Here is an 8,465-nt window from a genome sequence, read left to right as displayed (position 1 = left end):
GCTATTTATAGGCATAAGTGGAGCTAGGAGAGTCCAAATGAGGTGCGGTTTTCGGCCACGCGATCATGATCGAACGCTCTAGGACATAGAGCAGAGTTAGGTGGGTTTTGGGTCAAATTGGAGGGGTGTTGGTCTGCAACACACACGAGGCCTTTTCGGTCCCTCGGTTAACCGTTGGAGTATCAAACGAAGTCCAAATGATACGAAACTTGACAGGCGGTCTACTGTTAGTAAACCAAGGCCGCTTGGCAAGTCTCGGTCCAATCCGGAAATGTTTAATCCCCACACACGAAAGAAAGCTAGAAATGACCACCGGAGGAGAACGAAGCGCCGGAATGCAAAACGGACAACGGGGAAAATGCTCGAATGCATGAGATGAACACGTATGCAAATGCAATGCACATGATGACATGATATGAGATGCATGACAAGAAAACAACACATGGAGACAAAGACCCGGACCCGAGAAATAAATATAACTTAACGCCGGAAACGGCAAGAGTTGGAGTACAAATTGGGAAAGTTACATCCGGGGTGTTACAACACTCCACCACTACGAAAAGATCTCATCCCGAGATCTAGGACTGAAAGAACGCCGGGTACTTAGAACGGAGGTGATCCCCGCGTTCCCAGGTAGCTTCACGGTCGAAATGGTGCGACCACTTGACTTTGAGAAATTTGATTGACTTGTTGTGAGTCTTGCGTTCAGTCTCTTCAAGAATAGCAACTGAGTGCTCATGATAAGAGAGATCTTATTAGAGCTCAATGTCCTCGAAGTTGACTGTGCGGTCAGGAGTCTTGAAGCACTTCCGAAGCTGAGAGACGTGGAACACATCATGAACATTTGCAAAGTTTGAAGGAAGCCCGAGTTGATAGGCGAGGTCGCCTCTCTTGCTGACAATCTTGAAAGGTCCCACGTATCTAGGGGCAAGCTTCCCTTTGATACCGAAGCGACGAGTACCTTTCATAGGAGAGACACGGAGGTAAACATGATCTCCGATCTCGAAAGCCAAATCACGGTGCTTACTATCATAGTAGCTCTTCTGGCGGGATTGGGCTGCTTTGAGGTTATCACGAATGACTTTGCACATTTCTTCTACCTCTGTGATTAAGTCATTACCCAAAAGCTGACGTTCACCGGCTTCAGACCAGTTGAGAGGGGTACGGCACTTCCTGCCATACAGAATTTCAAAAGGGGCCTTGCCCGAACTTGCTTGAAAACTGTTATTGTAGGAGAATTCAGCGTAAGGAAGACAGTCCTCCCACTTCATGCCGAAGGAGATCACACAAGCCCTGAGCATATCTTCAAGAATCTGGTTGACACGCTCGACTTGACCGCTTGTTTGAGGATGGAAAGCAGTGCTGAAGCGGATGTTGGTACCCATGGCCTTCTGAAAAGAATCCCAAAACTTGGAGGTAAAGATGCTGCCACGGTCTAAAGATATCACTTGAGGAATACCGTGCAGAGAGACAATTCGGGAGGTATAGAGTTCCGCCAATTGAGCTGCAGTTATCGACTCTTTGATAGGCAGAAAATGAGCCACTTTGGTGAGCTTTTCGATGACAACGAATATAGCATCATTGCCACGCTTGGACTTTGGAAACCCAGTTACGAAGTCCATTTCAATGTGGTCAAACTTCCATTCTGTAATGGCAAGAGGTTGGAGGAGACCAGCTGGCCTTTGGTGTTCTGCCTTCACTCTTCTACAGACATAACATTCATTCACGAATTGAGCGATCTCGCGCTTCATTCGAGTCTACCAATAAGCTTGCTTAATGTCCTGATACATCTTCGTGCTCCCAGGGTGGATGGAGAGGAGAGAATTGTGAGCCTCATTCATGATCACTTCACGGAGGTCACCTTTGAGCACAAAAATACGATCCTCGAAGAAGATAGTGTCCTTGTCATCAAGGCGGTAGCACTTGTACTTGGACTGACTCTTGGCAATCCCAATCTTCACCTTTTTCACCATAGCATCAAGAAGTTGGGCTTGGCGAATCTGGTCTTCCAAGGTAGGAGAGACTTGAAGGTTGGCGAGGAATCCTTGAGGAACAACTTGCAGATTAAGTTTGCGGAAAGCTTCACAAAGCTCGGGTTGATAAGGCTTAAGAATCAGACTGTTGCAGTAAGACTTTCTACTCAAAGCGTCAGCAATCACATTGGCCTTGCCTAGAGTATACTCAATACTCGGCTTATACTCTTGAATCATTTCAACCCAACGAGTTTGCCTGAGGTTGAGATTAGGCTGAGTGAAGATGTACTTGAGACTCTTGTGATCAGTGAAAATGTCCACTTTTCTTCCCAATAGAAGATGTCTCCAAGTCAAAAGAGCATGCACAACTGCCGCCAACCCGAGATCATGAGTGGGGTAGTTTTTCTCATTAGGCTTCAACTGGCGAGATGTCTAAGCAACAAATTTCTTCTCTTGCATCAAAACTGCGCCAAGACCTTGGAGAGAGGCATCACAAAAGACCTCGTACGGCTTGGATTCATCAGGCGGAGTCAGAACTGGAGCAGTGATCAACTTCTCTTCCAAAGTGTTGAAAGCAATATCACACTCCCGAGACCAAACGTACTTGACGTGCTTCTGAAGAAGATTTGAGAGAGGCTTCGCGATCTTAGAAAAGTTTTCAACGAATCTTCGGCAATAGCTTGCGAGACCAAGGAAACTACGGAGTTGCTTCACGTTCTGAGGAGGTTCCCAATTCACAATTGCGAACACCTTCTCGGGATTCACGGAAATGCCCTTGGCAGAGATGATATGACCAAGATAAAGAACCTCATCGAGCCAAAATTCACACTTGGAGAACTTGGCGTAGAACTGATGTTCTCTGAGCTTATCGAGAACCAAACGCAAGTGCTTGGCATGATCTTCCTTGTTCTTGGAGAAAACCAGAATGTCGTCGAGATAGACCAAAACGAAGTCATTGGTGTAGGCGTTGAAGATGAAGTTCATCATGCGAGAGAACATCGGAGGAGCGTTGGCGAGGCCAAAAGACATGACAGTGTATTCATATGAACCAAAGCTTGTTCTGAATGCTGTCTTGGGAATATCTTCTTCACGAATGCGAATCTGGTGATAACCCATACGAAGATCAAGCTTGGAGAATACTTGGGCACCTTTGAGTTGTTCGAACAGCTCATTGATGTTGGGAAGTGGGTATTTGTTCTTGATGGTCTTCTTGTTCACTGGACGGTAATCAACACAAAGTCGGTCTGATCCATCCTTCTTCTTCACGAAAAGAACACCACAACCCCACGGAGAAGAACTAGGCCGGATGAGACCCATTCTTTCTTGCTCGTCGAGTTGCTTCTTCAGCTCCTTCAACTCTTCAGGTCCGAGCTTGTAAGGACGTTTGCACACAGGTTCCGTGCCAGGCTCAAGTTCAATAACGAATTCAACTGGCCGGTGCAGAGGCATTCCTGGGAGCTCTTCTGGAAAGACGTCTTGATATTCGCAAATGACTGGAATTTGAGAGATGGCGTCCAATTCACCCTTCTCATTGAGAGAAAACAAACGGATAGTATTATCCCGAGCGGCAAAGATAATTACATCCTCAGACGAATGAGTCAATTGAATCTGCCTGGCTGCACAATCAAGCTGAGCCTTGTGCTTAGAAAGCCAATCCATCCCGAGAATAAGATCAATATCCGAGTTACCAAGAACCATTGGAGAAGCCAGAAACTTGAAATCACCCATCATGATAGAAATATCCGGAATCTCATGATTAGCAAGCAAACATTTACCCGGAGAGACGACTGCTAACAGTTTATGCATAACTTGGGAAGTCAACTCATGCTTAGATGCAAAAGGTTCCGAGATGAAGCAATGCGATGCACTAGTGTCAAAAAGAACTTTTGCAGGTTTATCATTAACAGGAAGGTTACCCATGATCACATCTGACGAGTCATCTGCCTGAGCTGCATTCATCAAATTGACCTTGGCATGCTTGGGGTTATGCTTGACCACAGCTGTACTTGCCGATCTAACAGGAGGAGGAGGAAGACGCCTCTGGTTGAGACACTTGTTGGCATAGTGACCCTTCTATTGGCACTTGTTGCACGTGACCTCTGAAAGCGGACGGTGATACGGAGCACTCGATCTTGGAGCTTGAGACAAAGTCTTGTTCTGAAAGCCAGGTTTGGGTGGGTGGGAAGAACCACTGCCACCTTTGCTCTTCTGCTGATACGGCTGACAGAACGGAGGAGGAGGAAGCCAAAACTTATGCTGCTTGGCCACTTGAGTAGAGGAAGAAGGAGTAACATCTCTGACTCGCTTCCTGGAAGCATCACACCTCAACTGAGCAGCCTCTTACTTCAGTGCCATGTTGTAGAACTCATCGTACCTCAAGGGCTCAAAGAGGACAAGAGCGAGCTGAATTTCTTCTCTGAGACCACCCCTGAACTGGTATATCATGCTCTTCTCATCAGGCACGTCCTGCTTGGCAAAGCGAGCAAGCTTCTGGAACAATTTGTTGTAGTCATAGACATACAAAGAGCCTTGCTTCAGATTGCGGAATTCCTCACGCTTGCTTTCAACCACGCTCTGCGGAATATGATGAGCTCGTCAATCTCGACGGAAATCATCCCAAGTGACAACACGTCCACCTCTGGAGTCCTTGTACTGCTGGAACCATTCTGCAGCTTGATCTTTGAGTTGGAAGCAAGCGAACTTGACAAAGTCCTCAGGCCTGACGTTACTGCACTCGAAATGCTTACACAGATCCACAAGCCAATCGTCAGCATCGGTTGCCTCAACACAATTGCTGAAAGTCTTTGGCCCGTTAGCAAGAAAATGGTTGAGTGTAGCAAAGTGACTCTGATTGCTGCCTTGATTCCCTTGACTGCCTTGATTGCGCTCTTGGAGAATTTGCATGATCAGCTGAGTGTTTGCATTGGTTGCGGCCATCACAGCTTGCCATGCCTCTGGAGGAGGTGGAGGCGGTGGCGGATCTTGATTCTGGTTCTGACTGGTGCTCTTAGCGGGAGCCATCCTGAAGAGGTTGACCACCGTTAGCACATTGACAGATAAATATTGAAGCTGAATCCAACGGAATGAAAATTGCAACATATAGTCTTCACATCCGAACAAAATGAACGAATGCATTCCTCTTCAAATGGTCACATATCCATAAATTGAGAAGCCATGTAGAATTAAGGTATAGAAATAAATCAACAAGGTACGGATCAAGAACGAATAATCGGTAAGAAATCCCAATCTCAAACCAATATCTGTGGAAGAAGAACTAGAGCTACGAGAATTCCCACCTATGAAACTCCCGAACCTTTCCGGTTATGCAATCAGGTGTTGGGGATACAGGGGAAGCATAATATCTCACCCAAACTAGCAAATCCTACATCCAGCTGTATCCATCCTTCAACACATAACCAAGAAAATCTTCGGAAACCATCTACCTCAACCTTCAAAAAGCATCCGTTATACAAGTTATGGCGATACTCCCGAACTCCCGCCCCAGTACTGGGTGGCGTCGAGGTTATCTCACCAACGAACTGCATAAAAGAGATTTTTGATGTTGGCGAACATATCTCAAGTATTCCAGAATTGCAACGATAAAATTATGATGACAACACCTTAGAGCTCAACTCCCCGGGACACTTCCACTAAACCCCTGACAGGAGGCACCAAGACAATGTTCTCATCATAAGCCATCGGAACGATTCCAAGATACTCGCGTGATCCTAAAAAATTTTAGTGAAATTTGAGAAGAGAAGAGTCAAAACTCTACGTCAGGATGCCTTACCAGAGCAATGAGGAGACTGGGAAGTAAAAAGAATTCCTAAATGACTCAAAACATTTTTCTAGACACAACTCGGCTGCTAAAAACGATCAAGCAATGGGGCTTCTAAGGTCGGGGAAGGCTCTGATTACCAACTTGTAACGCCCTCGATGCGGCTGTAGCTCCCACGTGTCGAGGCACGACTTAGAGACATAACCGCATTGAAAGCAATGTCGCAAGTCAGGCAATCATTACAACATCCCATGTAATATATAATAGAAGGGGAATATACATAGTTGGCTTACACTCGCCACGTCATTCAAGTACATAAATAACATCCATCATACAAACACTCATGGCCCGACTACGGCACCAAAATAGAAGAAAACCCAACATGCGACAAGGCCCTGAATCAAACCCCAACTAGGCACCACTACTGATCATCAGGAAAAGACACTTAGTAACACTGAGAGTCCTCGTCGAACTACCACTTGAGCTCGTACTCGACACCTGGAGCGGAAACATCTGGACCTACATCTAGAGTTATAGTATCTGTGAGCCACAGGGACTCAGCAATCTCGCACCCTTGCGATCAAGACTATTTAAGCTTATAGGAAGGATAGGCAGATATATGTGGAGCTGCAGCAAGCGACTAGCATATATGGTGGCTATCTTATACGCAAAAGAGAGCGAGAAGAGGAGGCAAAGCGCGAGCGAGAATCTAGAAGAGCAACCTGCGCAAGCATAACTCCAACACTGTGTCCACTTTCCGGACTCCGCTGGAAAGGGGCCATCACGGTAACACACACGGTTGATTCATTTTAATTAAGTTTAATTCAAGTTATCTACAACCGGACATTAACAAATTCCCATCTGCCCAGAACCGCGGGCAAGGCTTTCGAAAGTTCAATCCCTGCAGGGGAGTCCCAACTTAGCCCATGACAAGCTCTCACGGTCAACGAAGGAATAGACCTCCTCCCAAGACGTTCCGATCAGACTCGGTATCTCGGTAACTCAAGACACTTCGACAGGTTAAAACAAGACCAGCAACACCGCCCGAATGTGCCGACAAATCCCGATAGGAGCTGCACATATCTCTTTCTCAGGGCACACTCAGATTGTCCAAACTTCCGGTAGGCCAGCCCAGAGTTGCCCCTGGTAGCCACCGGCGGCTGATGGTTTGGACCAACACTCAGAGGAGCACTGGCCCGGGGGGGTTAATAATAAGATGACCCTTGAGTCTGCAGAACCCAAGGGAAAGAAAAGGCTAGGTGGCAAATGGTAAAACCAATGTTGCGCATTGCTGGACAAGCTTTAATCAAGGCGAAATATCAAGGAGTTCCCATTATAACCCAACCGCGTAAGGAACGCAAAATCCGGGAACATAACACCGATATGACGGAAACTAGGGCGGCAAGAGTGGAACAAAACACTAGGCGAGAGGCCGAGCCTTCCACCCTTTACCAAGTATATAGATGCATTAAGATAACATAGCAATATAATGATATCCCAACAAGTAAATAAATGATGTTCCAACAAGGAACGGCCTCCAATCTTCACCTGCAACTAGCAACGCTATAAGAGGGCTGAGCAAAGCGGTAACATAGCCAATCAACGGTTTGCTAGGACATGGTGGGTTAGAGGTTTGACATGGCAATTGGGAGGCTGACAAGCAAAAGGTAGGCATCGTAGCATTGGCATAGCAAGAGCGAGAAAACTAGCATAGCAAAGATAGTAGTGATTTCGAGGGTATGATCATCTTGCCTGCACAGTTGTCAGAGTTGACTGGATCCTCACAAGCAAACTCAACGGGCTCCTCGGTAGCGAACTCGTCTCCCGTCTCTACCCAAACAAGACAAACAAACTACAAGGATACAATCAACCACGTGCAAGACCAAGCAATATGATGAAATGATGACATGCTATGCGGGATGCGATGCGGGATGCAAAATGCAAGATATGACAGGAAATGCATGAACCTAGCCTCAACTTGGAATTCCAAGGGTGACACTGGAAAGATGAGATGAAATCGCTTGAAAACGATATAAAGATCATCGGAATCAGAGTTACGGTTTGGAAATGGCAAGCGTTTAAAGAATGACACCGGTCTGCGATTTACAGCAAGTAGTCATCTAAATGCAATGATATGAACATGCTACAGCCACCAAACATGACAACAAAATACATGGCAGGGATACACACAAGATGCTTAACAAAAGACTAGCACTGAGCCACGGCCAATTCATCCATTACGAGGTTCAAACAAGCATGGAAAAAACGCAAATGCAAAACAGATTCCAGACTTAGTGAAATTAACACTTGTCTGAAATTTCAGATCACGAAGCCCTCTTCGGAGCAGCAAAACAACATGATGCATGACTTGATTATGAAAAAGAAGAACATGGCATGGAGCTAATCAACAATCTTAACAAGTCCCAAAGTGACCTGGGGTCAAAAGGGATCACAAAATATATAAACGAGCACACGAACATAGCTAAAACACAATCAGTTTTCAGACTTGGTAAAAACGGGGACATCCTGAAATATAACTCATGAAGGCATGTAAACGAGCTCGATGCACTCACCACGGTGCAAGTCATGGCAAGGCAGGCATACATCCATAAAGAAGGCACAAAATTCTAGCTAGATATGGCAAAAACAATGGCATAACATGCACGGATCAACTACAATAACATCGGCAAAATCGCAAACGAGTTGACGATCTG

Source organism: Triticum aestivum, chromosome 5A (assembly GCF_018294505.1).
Source record: "Triticum aestivum cultivar Chinese Spring chromosome 5A, IWGSC CS RefSeq v2.1, whole genome shotgun sequence".
In the NCBI taxonomy this organism is placed as follows: domain Eukaryota; kingdom Viridiplantae; phylum Streptophyta; class Magnoliopsida; order Poales; family Poaceae; genus Triticum; species Triticum aestivum.
The sequence above is the reverse complement of the archived record's forward strand: the minus strand, read 5'-3'. Positions refer to the sequence as shown.